This window comes from Petromyzon marinus, chromosome 14, assembly GCF_048934315.1.
Source record: "Petromyzon marinus isolate PM22_M1 ecotype Great Lakes invasive population chromosome 14, UKy_Petmar_22M1.pri1.0, whole genome shotgun sequence".
NCBI lineage: Eukaryota > Metazoa > Chordata > Hyperoartia > Petromyzontiformes > Petromyzontidae > Petromyzon > Petromyzon marinus.
Genome location: NC_133680.1, coordinates 2606900 through 2620316, shown reverse-complemented (window position 1 = coordinate 2620316; position 13417 = coordinate 2606900). Strand labels below are relative to the sequence as shown.

The following is a 13417-nucleotide window of genomic DNA, read 5'->3' as shown; positions in this document are numbered from 1 at the left end:
GTTACGGAGATCGCGCAACGTGAGGGCGCCTCGCCCCCCCCCCCCCCCCCCCCATGTGGAGCGTTGTCACCTGCTCAGGTATTTAAGATCGTTACTCTTTGGTTCTATTGGGTAAAGTCACGTAGGTGAAAATAAAATAACAAAAAATCACGACGTTTCGGCCACAACACAAGCGGCCTTCATCAGGTGAAGGGACGAGACTGTCTGGAGAACAGCGCTGGAGTGGAAGAAGCCACGCTTAGATCACGACCTTTAAGCTGTGTGAGAAGAAAAAGACCACGCGCCTTGACAAAGGAATTAGCATATAATTTAGCATTGAAACAGCCCAATATAACCAAAGAGTATGGATCCTAGCAGTCACGAAAGCTTTAAATCTAGAAGATTTAAGATCGGTCTAAGGCTTAGGAATGGAAGCCGTGTTCGTGCTGTCCCCTTCTCTCTGAGCTTGTCACTCAGATGCTCAAGTGCTGAGATCGAGCCGAATGAACTCAGATATTGATTGTTATGGGAGGGGCTGTTCGTGACTCTTCCTCCACGTACTCAATGTGGTTTTCCTCGCCGCTATACTGAAAGTCCTTAACAAAAGCATTCTGTTATATATATTTTATTGTTTTATTTCAAGTGGTTGGCCACCTCGTGTGGCCGCGGGTCGTTTGAAGCGAAGTGAAGCCACGGGCCGTTGTCCAACCCATGTCTGACTTCTTGAAGGGAGGGGAGTGGAGGGGGGGGCACTTGCATACAGCACCGGCTTCACGAATTGCAACGCTTTTGGACTCTCTCGGAGTCATTTGCCGTGGCCCCCCCAAACGTAGCAGTTGCCCAGGACTCCGCGTCTAAGCAACGAGAAACTCGCGCGTGCTATTGTCTCCACCGTTGTTCGACGATTGGAAAACTTACGATGATCACGCAGCATCACAGGCAGAGAGAGAGAGGTGGGGGGAGCGGTGCGTGGTGCGCGCTCGGGAGGAAAGGCGTTGTTACTGCTTAATGAAGCGTGGTCACGCGGTCGCATTTTAAACGCCGCGTCAGTTCCCCGGGAGCTGCATCCCCTGTGCCGGAAAGTGCTGTCGGTGGTAACGCCAAAGTGCGGCGCCACTACCACCACCTCCACCACTACCACCACTACCACCACCTCCACCACTACCACCACCACAATCACCACCACTACCACCACCACTACCACCACTACCACTACCACCACTACCACCACTTCCACCACTACCACCACCTCCACCACTACCACCACTACCACCACCTCCACCACTACCACCACCACTACCACCACTACCACCACCTCCACCACTACCACCACCACAATCACCACCACTACCACCACCACTACCACTACTACCACCACTACCACTACCACCACTACCACCACTTCCACCACTACCACCACCTCCACCACTACCACCACTACCACCACCACTACCACCACCTCCACCACTACCACCACCTCCACCACTACCACCACCACCACAATCACCACCACTACCACCACCACTACCACTACTACCACCACTACCACCACCTCCACCACTACCACTACCACCACCACCACTACCACCACCTCCACCACTACCACCACTACCACCACCTCCACCACTACCACCACCACTACCACCACTACCACCACCACTACTACCACCACCTCCACCACTACCACCACTACCACCACCACTACCACCACCTCCACCACTACCACCACCACTACCACTACTACCACCACTATTACCACCACCTCCACCACTACCACCACCTCCACCACTACCACCACTACCACCACCACTACCACCACCTCCACCACTACCACCACCTCCACCACTACCACCACTACCACCACCACTACCACCACCTCCACCACTACCACCACTACCACTACTACCACCACCTCCACCACTACCACCACTACCACCACCACTACCACCACCTCCACCACTACCACCACCACTACCACTACTACCACCACCACTACCACCACCACCACCACCACCACAATCACCACCACCTCCACCACTACCACCACTACTACCACCACTAGCACTACCACCAGTACCACCACTTCCACCACTACCACCACCTCCACCACTACCACCACTACCACCACCTCCACTACTACCACCACCACTACCACCACTACCACCACCACTACTACCACCACCTCCACCACTATCACCACTACCACCACCACTACCACCACCTCCACCACTACCACCACCACCACTACCACCACCTCCACCACTACCACTACCACCACCACTACCACCACCACCACTATCACCACCTCCACCACTACCACTACCACCACCACCACTACCACCACCTCCACCACCACCTCCACCACTACCACCACCTCCACCACCACCTCCACCACTATCACTACCACCACCACCTCCACCACCACCACCTCCACCACTACCACCACCTCCACTACTACTACCATCACCACTACCACCACCACCACCACCACCACCTCCACCACTATCACTACCACCTCCACCACCACCACCTCCACCACTACCACCACCACTACTACCACCACCACTACCACCACCTCCACCACTATCACCACCTCCACCACTACCACCACCTCCACCACTACCACCTCCACTACCACCACCACTACCTCCACCTCCACCACTACCACCACTACCACCACTTCCACCACTATCACCACCTCCACCACTACCACCACCTCCACCACTACCACCACCACTACCTCCACCTCCACCACTACCACTACCACCACTACCACCACTTCCACCACTATCACCACCTCCACCACTACCACCACCTCCACCACTACCACCACCACCTCCACTACCACCACCTCCACCACTACCACCACCACTACCACCACCTCCACCATCACCACTACTACCACCTCCACCACTACCACTACCACCACCACTACCACTACCACCACCACCACTACCACCATCACCTCCACTACCACCACCACTACCACTACCACCACCTCCACCACTACCACCACCTCCACTACCACCACCACTACCACCACCTCCACCACTACTACCACCTCCACCACTATCACCACCTCCACCACTACCACCACTATCACGACCTCCACCACTACCACTACCAGCCCCACTACCACCACCACCACCACATCACCACCAATACCACCGCCAATACCACCACTACCACCACCTCTACTACTACCACCTCGCTTACCCTACCTATACTTCCCACTGTTATCGTGTTTCGTATCGTTTATTGTTGTAACGTTCTGACCCATCCCGACTGAAAAAGACGTTTACAGCTCATCAGATTCCTCCAGGACAAATAAATATTCTGATTCTGACCACCACAACCACCGCCATCACTCCCACCATCACCACCATGAACGTCACCACAATAACGACCGCCACAACCACCACTGACGCTACCACCACGAGCACGACCAACAGTCTGCTAGTCCGAGTCCTCAACAAGAGCGGAGGGGAATCAATGATTGACATTGATGAGAACAGTGCCAGTGAATTATGATGAAGATGATGATGGATGTTTGGTAAAACTAAATAACAAGAACACCACAGACACAGCAACACGCTATGGGGGGAGGGGGGGGGGTGGCTTCCATCTAGCAGTGGATTGAGAATGGCACTCGAGGCCACGGGGACGCGCGAGGCCACGGGGACGCGCGAGGCCATGAGGACGCGCGAGGCCACGGGGACGCGCGAGGCCACGGGGACGCGCGAGACCACGAGGACGCTCGAGGCCACTGGGACGCGCGAGACCACGGGGACGCTCGAGGCCACGGGGACGCGCGAGACCACGAGGACGCTCGAGGCCACGAGGACGCGCGAGGCCACGAGGACGCGCGAGGCCACGAGGACGCTCGAGGCCATGGGGACGCTCGAGGCCACGGGGACGCGCGAGGCCACGGTGGCCGCGTTGTCGAGGTTCCCCGTGCCCGTGCTGGTTGGGAGTTGACGCGTCGCTTCGTCAGCGAGCGCGGTTGAATTGGGGACTCGGCGTGAACCCGGCGCGCCCCGCGGCCCATTCCCAGAATCCATTAGCGACACTAACGTCATTAGAACACAATTATTATTATAATTAATAATATACACCATTAGCCGTCCCATTAATTTTTTTTGTTAAAACGACGTCCGCGTAACGAATTAATCTCGATATTTTCCCAAGGGCTGTGGCACATCTGTCGAAAAGACAATTCACCTCACCTCTCGCCCACAATTAATGTTTTGGGAGTTCTTACGCGTGTCACGGTTTGCGTGTTACGTGTTGTTGTTTTTTTACGAGTGTAAGAGGCGCCCCCGTGTGTCTTCGTGTGCCGTCTATGGCCCCTTCCCAGCGGCTGCACGCCGCTCGCTGCACGCCGCTCGCTGCACACGCGCTGGAGTGTGGACAGCTGTTCTACGTCGCTGCTTTGTTTACATCCAAACCTCTCACCTTCCCATTCACAGTTTTCCACTGCCCCATGCCTCTTCTCTCTCTCTCTCCTCTGTTGTTCATTTTCATTTTGATCGGCTCACTGCACCGCGTGGCAGGCCCAGCGGCACTAAAACCTCCCGCGCCTCCCCTCCCCCCCCTACTCAAACACACCGACTCACCCCGAGCAGAAACAAATCCGACTCTGCTGATGAGTCACGGGACGGTCGAAACCCGTCCACAGATTCGCTTGCGTTAATTCTAGATTTGAAGCTTTCGTGACTGCAAGGATCCATGCTCTTTGGTTCTATTCGGTAAAGTCACGTAGGTAAAAATAAAACAACAAAAATCACGACGCTTCGGCCACAACACAAGTGGCCTTCATCAGGTGAAGGGACCAAACTGTCCAGCGGACAGCGTCGGAGTGAAGAAAGCCAAACGCTGGTCGCCTCCTTTTAAGCTGTGAGGGGGTAAACAGTAAACGCCTTGACAAAGGAAATTAGCATAAAACGTACTCCTGACAAAGCTTGGAATAAGCATAAGATGAGGCAATTCAGATTTACAAACACAGACACAATTTCAACCGAGAAGAGGGCTTCAAATTAAGCAACTATTGGAAAGACGTTCTAAATCGAACCAAACATTAAACTAATTTTCAGTGGTACAGTATATTTATTCTAGTCGTGGCACTCCAAACTTCCAAGGTGGCGTATTATCATCTTATGCTAATTCCAAGCTTTGTCAGTAGTACGTTTTATGCTAATTTCCTTTGTTAAGGCGTTTACTGTTTACCCCCTCATAGCTTAAAAGGAGGCGACCAGAGCTTGGCTTTCTTCACTCCAACGCTGTCCGCTGGACAGTTTGGTCCCTTCACCTGATGAAGGGCACTTGTGTTGTGGCCGAAACGTCGTGATTTTTGTTGTTTTATTTTTACCTACGTGACTTTACCGAATAGAACCAAAGAGTATCGCTTGCGTTAAACCACGGCTCGGCCAACCAAAATAACAAGAAGAACATTTTTTTTCGAATTTGGTAGAAAAAATAAAGAACCTATATTTGAAGAGCCACAGTGCATGAGAGTACGAGACGGTGACGGTTCTTCTGGGACGACGTCACAAAGCCAGTCACCTAAAGAGTCGCACGTTGCTCCGGAACCGCAGGTGGCCGACCCCTGTAAGTTAAAACCCGCGCTACTTGAGATACGCACTCTCCCAGAAGGCCGTGTGACCGACGGATAATCGTCTGAACAATATACAGATGCGGAGAGACAGACATGAGAAGAGGAGGGGTGGTGTCATTGTCTGCTTCATTGTTGGGGAATTAAACTAATTTACCGGTACGACATTGGAGCGTCGGGCAGAAGAAATATTGCGCACCGGGCCGCTTTGACCCCAGCTGAACTGGTTCTGGACACCTCCCCACCTGCCTTCACCAACCGAATCACCGCTGACCAGAGTGGCGAAGTATGGTCGATCAAGCCCCCGTGACCGACACGGCACCGGGAGGCCTCCATTCGGCGGTGGGTTGACGAGGTGCCGCGCTTGTACAAAGGCGCTGCTATCGGCTCGTGATGAGTGCTTTTGATTGTACTGTACTGTGTTCTGGACAAGGGTCATTGCCCGAAACGTCAGCCTGTTACCGTTAATATTAATCTGATATTAAAGGCGGCGTTTAATGATGAATATTTTTCGTGCGTGGTGTGCACCTTCGCGATAAATTTGAAAGCCGACTTAATTTTGCATCGCGGGGATGTTTTGACTAATTAATTATTAATGAGTGTTTTAATGCGAGGAGAAAACCAGGACACACACAGCGGGTGAAAACCCAAAAAGTCCGCAGAAATGGGTTCATGAACCCATTTTCTGTCCCATTTCCTGGCCACCTCAAAGCCCAACAGCTGTTCTCGCCACGCCCTCGTCAGCATTCCATTCTAAACACAGCCGACTGCCTGAGTCCCGGTGAGATCTGGCCCATTGCAGGGTGATCTGGTCATAATGATTGTTGATATTAATAATAAAACATTATTATATTAAGTCTCACGGAGTCTCAGGAGTTTTATTTTCAGGAGGGTCTCGCCAAGCTTTCGTATGATAAAGGTTTTTTTTGTATTGGGTTAGATCTCGTAAATATAAATGTGTCGTTAACCCACCACCACCCGACACATACAATTAGTAGGGTTTGTCATGTTAACAAAACGTGCCATTTAGTTACTAGTACAGCACATCGGTGTGTTGGAGAGTAAACCCACAATATTGACAATACGACGTTCCGCTGGTGATTGCAACAGGCAGCTTCATCAGGCGATTTGCCAGAATTTCGCAGTCGGGGATGAACCTTGCTCTGTGGTCACTACTTCTTATCGTGTTCTGCTACCACAGTCACGTGTCCATCCAGTATCGGTCACACGATGATGATGACACGGCCATCAGTGGGCAGAGCACGGCACCCGATGATTGTACGGCTCGGTCTAAAGCCCTGCTGAGGTCCTCCACGATGCACAGCTCAATGCTGTGTCATGAAAATTGAGTCGTTTGCCGCTAGTTTTTCAGCGTTGGCGATATTTGTTTAGCCCAATAGGCCGAGGATAAGTTTAGAAGCCGAAGCTGTACGCCCGTGAGAGACCCTTAGCGGTGTTGAAACTTCCTATTCCCCCCTTCACGCACGAGCAAATCCATCGCGTTGCAGCTTTAACCACGGCCGAATGCGCCTGAGAAACTACCTGCGAATGTCACCCGCCTCACGCCAGCCGGGGAGAGAGAGAGAGAGAGGCGAGCAGGGTGCGTGGTCGATGCTGCACACTCGGCTGGGCAGCTCAAGCGCCCCTACAAGCCGGGGAGTCTCGGGGCGCCAGGCGACGGAGAGCGAGTGAAGGGGAGGAGGGGTGGGGGAGCGGGCTGTGGGCTGTGGTCTTTGTTTGCACCAGGGGGCCCCCCAAGTCAACCGCGCGACGCCACTAAAAGTAGGGGAGAGAGTAAAGAAGCGAGGAGAGAGGTGGGGGGGGGACAAACAGTAGCGTGGAAGAGAAGACGGTACATGTCAGGCAGCAAAGGGGATGAGAGGACAGAGGATGAGAGGAGAGTGAACCAGGAGGAGACAAAAACGTAGAGTTGAGGAGTGGAGAGGTCAGCAGATGACAGAAAGCAGAGTACAGGAGAGAGTGGAAGGGAGAAGAGAGAGAGGAGAGTGATGAGAGAGGAGAGAGTGAAGGTGAAGAGGGTAGAGAAGAGAGAGAGAGAGAGGAGAGTGATGAGAGAGAGTGAAGAGGGTAGAGAGGAGAGAGAGTGATGAGAGAGTGAGGGTGAAGAGGGTAGAGAAGAGAGAGAGGAGAGTGGTGAGAGAGGAGAGAGAGAGTGAGTGGAAGGGAGAAGAGAGAGGAGAGAGTGAGGGTGAAGAGGGTAGAGAAGAGAGAGAGAGGAGAGTGGTGAGAGAGGAGAGAGAGAGAGAGAGGGTGAAGAGAGAGGGGAGATGGTGACGGTGTCCTGGCGCACGAACTCCGGCAGAAGTCGACCATCATCAGAGACTTCTACGGCAGCCTCTTCTCCCCTAAAGAAACATCGGGAGTGGCCCAGGCGGAGGCATGGAGTGGTCTACCCACCCTGGGGGAAGACGGGAAAGAGCTGCTAGAGCAAAAGCTCACCAGGACTGACCTTGACGCAGCTGTAAGAGGACTGGCACCAAATAAATCCCCAGGGTTAGACGGGCTGACAGGGGAGTTTTACGCCGCTTTTTGGCCATCCCTACGGGAGGACGACAGAGAGGTGCTGGAGGAAGCCTCAGTCACCGGGGGTGATGCCTCAGTCTTGGAGGAGGGCGGTGCTCACTCTGCTTCCCAAGAACGGAGACCTGATGCACCTACAAAACTGGCATCCGGTGTCCCTCCTGAACACAGACTACAAAATATTGACGAAGGCTCTCTCCCTGCGACTGAAAGGGGTGATTGCACAAGTCGTAAACAGGGACCAGTCCGACACCATCCCCGGACGAACCATCCACGATGGCATCTTCCTGGTCAGGGACCTCATCGCGGTGTCCCAGAGGTTGGGCATCCCAATCGCGTTTCTGGTCCTTGACCAGGAAAAGGCTTTTGACAGAGTGGACCACAAATACCTGCTGGGAACCCTCAAGACCTTTGGTTTTGGGGATGGCTTTGTCCGAATGATCCGTCTACTCTACACCAAGTCAGAGTGCATGATCAATATCAATGGCGCCCTCACTGCCCCGGTCAAATTCGAGTGAAGAGTGAGACAGGGATGCCCATTGTCGGGCCAACTTTATGCCCTGGCATTAGAGCCTTTCCTGAGTCTCATAAGGCGGAGACTCAGCGGCCTGGTGCTCAGGGAACCAAGCGTCCAGTTGGTCATGACGGCATACGCCGACGACGTCCTCCTCATCCTGCGCTCCCTGGATGATGTCGCCCTGCTGCATGAGTGCCAGGAGGTCTTTTCGAAGGCCTCCTCATCAAAAATGAACTGGCAAAAGTGCAGCGGCCTGCTGGTTGGAGCGTGGGACATGACCGAGTGTCCCGAGAAGGCAAAAGCCATCAATTGGAGCACAACATCGCTGCCGCACCACCTGGGAGTGTTCCTCGGACCAGAGGAGGAACCACCGCAGAGGAACTGGGTGGAGCTGGAGGAGAAGGTGAAGGAGCGGCTGGGCACCTGGAGTCGCCTGTGCAAGTTCCTCACCTTCAGGACAAAGACGATGGTGGTGAACCAGCTGGTGACATCCATGCTGTGGCACCGACTCTTCTCCCTGCACCCCCCATGAGCCTCGTCAACGGGCTTCAGAAGCGAGTCCAAAAGTTCATGCACGCCATCCCGGCACCGGCCTGGAGCATCACGGCCTCCTTCCTCCTGAAACAGCTGGGGGGTCTGCAGTGCTCCAAGCAACTATTCTACATGGACCTGCAGGGCCTCCCACTGGGACAGCTGCCACCTTTCTACAGGAGCGTCCTGCAGAGATGGAGCTCCCTCGCCGTCAGGAGGCTGAACCAGCCGCGATCGGCCGAGGATCTGGTCTTCGAACCGATCCTCAGGAACCCACAGACAAAGCTGTCATCCACCATCGCCACCCCAGGCATGGAGAGGCGCCTCGCCAACGCGTGGCTCACCAGGACGGGAGATCTGGTGGAGCCTGAAACACGGGGCCGGTGGCTCGGACCAGCAGACGTGGCCGCAAAGACAGGGGGGCTGCAGTCGCTCTGGGTGGCTGCCCGGATCCTGGCCGAAGCCAAGGGGGCCTTCTCAGCGGCAGCGGGGAGAACGCCCCCCATCGGCGTTGGGGATGACGAGGCCCCTCTTGGTCCCCCTCCACCGGAGCTCCCAGCCGTGCCACTGCATCGCCAATGCCGACGAACGAAGGCGGATCACATCCTGTGCCGGCTGGAAGACCTGCAGGAGGTGGCGTTCGCAAATGTAAAGAGGAAGGTGCTCTACTCCTACATGGTCCGGTTCCACCAACAGGACACCCTGAGGAGCCACAAGGACCACGCCTGGAGGAAAGCTCTGCCCTGCATCTCACCGGAGAGGCCTTGCTGGAGGCAACTCTACTCCAGCCCGATGTACAACCGCATCGGCGACCTCAGCTGGAGCATCGCCCACAGCACCGTCACCACCAATGCCTCCCTGGCGCGCTTCACCGACACGTCCCCGGAGTGCCGGTTCTGCGGTAAAGTGGAAACGGTGGCGCACCAATACGTGGAGTGCAAGAGCCTGGACTCGCTGTTCAAGGTCCTGAGAAACATCCTCATAAGGTTCAGCCTCCATTTCTCCCCGACGGTCCTCATCTTTGGATACCTGAAAGGCGACGGACCCCAACATCTTCAGGGGCTGGTCAACGTGCTCTTCGGCTACGCCAAGCTCGCCATATACAGGGCGAGGAAGGTGGCCCTGGAGGGGCAACGTCCAGCCAGAAGCCTGGGCATCTTCCGCGCTCTGGTCGGAGCCAGGGTGTGTGGGCTGGAGTTCCGCCACGCGTGGCTGACCCACGCTGTGCCGGCCTTCAAGGAGCAGTGGGCACTGGAGGAGGCCGTGTGCTCGGTGGCAGATGACGGAGAGCTCTGCATGCAGATCTAAGCTCCCCGTCGGAGGCCGTTTGCCTGTGGGAAGGGCTGCGTGCAGGTGCAGCACTTGTCGTAGTTATAAAGAAAAAAGAGAGAGAGCGAGAGAGAGCCAAATGGAGTAGGAAGAGAGGGGGCAGAGAGAGAGGGGGGCGGAGAGGGGGGTAGAGAGAGAGAGGAGAGGCAGAGAGGGGGTAGAGAGAGAGGGGGGGGCAGAGAGGGGGGTAGAGAGAGAGGGAAGGGGAAAGGAGAGGAAAAAATAAAAATATATTTTGTTGGGTCTTTCATTTAAAAGGGGGGGGGGGTGTTACGTAAAGCAAAGCATAAAAAAAAACAAAAAAACCGAAATGATGAACGGAGAAAAGTGCCGACTACACCGAGCATCTTCTTGTTTCTTCTGATCATAAAAAAGAGAGGGGAGAGGGAGAAAGAGGGAGGAGAGAGTGATGGTGAAGAGGGTAGAGAAGAGAGAGAGGGTGAAGAGGGTAGAGAAGAGAGAGAGAGGAGGGAGGAGAAAGTGAGGGTGAAGAGGGTAGAGAAGAGAGAGGGCGAAGAGGGTAGAGAAGAGAGGGGAGAGGGATGAGAGAGGAGAGAGTGAGGGTGAAGAGGGTAGAGAAGAGAGAGGGCGAAGAGGGTAGAGAAGAGAGGGGAGAGGGATGAGAGAGGAGAGAGTGAGGGTGAAGAGGGTAGAGAAGAGAGAGGGGAGAGGGAGAGAGAAGAGGGAGGAGAGAGAGAGGGTGAAGAGGGTAGAGAAGAGAGAAAGGGGAGAGGGGTTCAGAATAGCTCACGTTTGCGGACCACTGTACGGGCACTGAAATGTAACCCCGCTTACAGCAGCAGCAGTCCCTCGTAACGACAACACCATGCATATTTAACCGCTCCCCGCACTGAGACGTACGGAGCGTATATGATGAATAGAAATAGACATTTTTAAAGACAGAATCTTTTTTTTATTATTATGCCTCGATGGGAGAGAAAAAAATACCCGTTGAGCCCCGTGGACACCGATGTCCAGAGAGATACAAGCTGCCTCTGTCCGCTTGTCCTGGTCAGGGTCGTGGCGGCAGCGTGTTGAGTGGTGGCGGTCCACAACTCACATTCCACTTTTGTTAAATTTAGATGTTCCTCAATTCTAAACCTCACCTGCTGTACGGATAATGTCATATGAACATATTATTACATGTACCCATCCTGGTTCCTTTTCACTTGAAGGTGAACGGCGATGACATCACCTCGCCCTATTGAAGACACGGGAACGCGCCTCTGGCAAAACGCCTGATGATGATTCTAGTTGCAACAAACGTCGTACCCAATTGTAAATAAGTTGTTGGTTTGCTCACCAACAAAGGCAAAGACAAATATCCCCCGTACAACCTTAGCAAACTGTTGGGGCAAATGCTGCTAGCGAACACCTATGAAGGCCGACACGGCACACGAGGGGGTGGGTGGTCAGCACCACGCCCGACCGCCTTTACGTCTCCGTAGTGCGATGTTTACACAACCCCACCAGGTACCCATTTGAGGCTGAGTCGACTTAGGGGAGGCCCAATACCGGTTTAGATAATCGTCACCGGTGTTGGCCGTGAGCGGGAATCGAACCCGGGTGGCCAGGTTCGTAGCGCAGCGTAGCACTAACCACTACACCACCGCTCCCCCCACACACACCCCCAGTGACGCGTCAGCAGCAATACATTGTCACGTTCTGTCCACGTGACACACCTGGTGGAGCTGAGTGCACGGACACTGTTACGTTCAAACATCTCAACCTGGAAAACGCCTCGAGACGGAATGTCTCGTTTAGAGGGTCTCGATTGAAACGCGCCTCGAGACTAACGGCGCTAGGCTGCCGCAAGCGGCTGCGCGTTGTTTATACTGAAGGGGACGAACGCCACTGGCATCCAAGAGGCCCTCGGAACAATACAACTCGCGATGCAATTTGGGGAAAGCAATTGCAGCCATGAGTGCACTTAGGGTATTAATTCTGACGCGGCACGCACGCGGGGATGGTGTCGCGAGCAACCGCGCCCGATCGCCTTTGTCTCCGCGTTGCTGATGTTCACATACACGCACACGCGAGGCACTCCTGGTAATCATTTAAGGTCGAGTGAACATAAAGGGAAGCCAAAGGCAACCGCGGAATCCGCTATGCCGCTCGGGAGAGCGCGCCACGGCCAGTAATGGAACCCAGGTGAATGGGATGGCGGCACGGTGCACCATAGCGCCACTCATGAACACCGATGCAAAGGCAAGGATCCCCTGTCTCGCATGAACAGACTGTTGGGGCAAGTGCTGTTAGCGAGCACGTAGGAAGGTACACAAGGGGGCGGGTGGCCAACACCACGCCAGGCCGCCTTTGTCTCCCTAGTGGCGATGTTTACGCATCGTACCAGGTGCTGAGTCCATCTAGGGGAGGCCCAGGACCGGTTCAGAGAAACACCTACGCATTCTCAGACAGGCACCATTACAACCCGTGAGATGAGAGGGGAGAGATATGAGAGTGTATGGAGGGGAGTAGAGTGAGATGAGAGGGGAGTGGTGTGAGAGTGCGTGGAGGGGAGTAGAGTGAGATGAGAGGGGAGTGGTGTGAGAGTGCGTGGAGGGGAGTAGAGTGAGATGAGAGGGGAGTGGTGTGAGAGTGCGTGGAGGGGAGTAGAGTGAGATGAGCACGGGCTGCTGCTGTTGCCGCTGATCATCGTCGCCGCTGCCGAAGCGCTCCACTCGGTTAAACACGGCTGGGTGTCACACCGCTGGGTGTCACACCGCTGGGTGTGACACGGCTGGGTGTCACACCGCTGGGTGTCACACCGCTGGGTGTCACACCGCTGGGTGTCACACCGCTGGGTGTCACACCGCTGGGTGTCACACGGCTGGGAGTCACACGGCTGGGTGTCACACCGCTGGGTGTCACACCGCTGGGTGTGACACGGCTGGGTGTCACACCGCTGG

The 13417-nt window shown here is 54.9% G+C and overlaps 1 protein-coding gene across 1 annotated transcript in view; it reads right to left on the bottom strand.

Moving 5' to 3' along the window:
- Positions 1–13417, bottom strand: part of LOC116942438 (calcium/calmodulin-dependent protein kinase type 1D-like) — a 77787-nt gene that overhangs the window by 16627 nt on the left and 47743 nt on the right. The gene's annotated exons all lie outside the window — the stretch shown is intronic.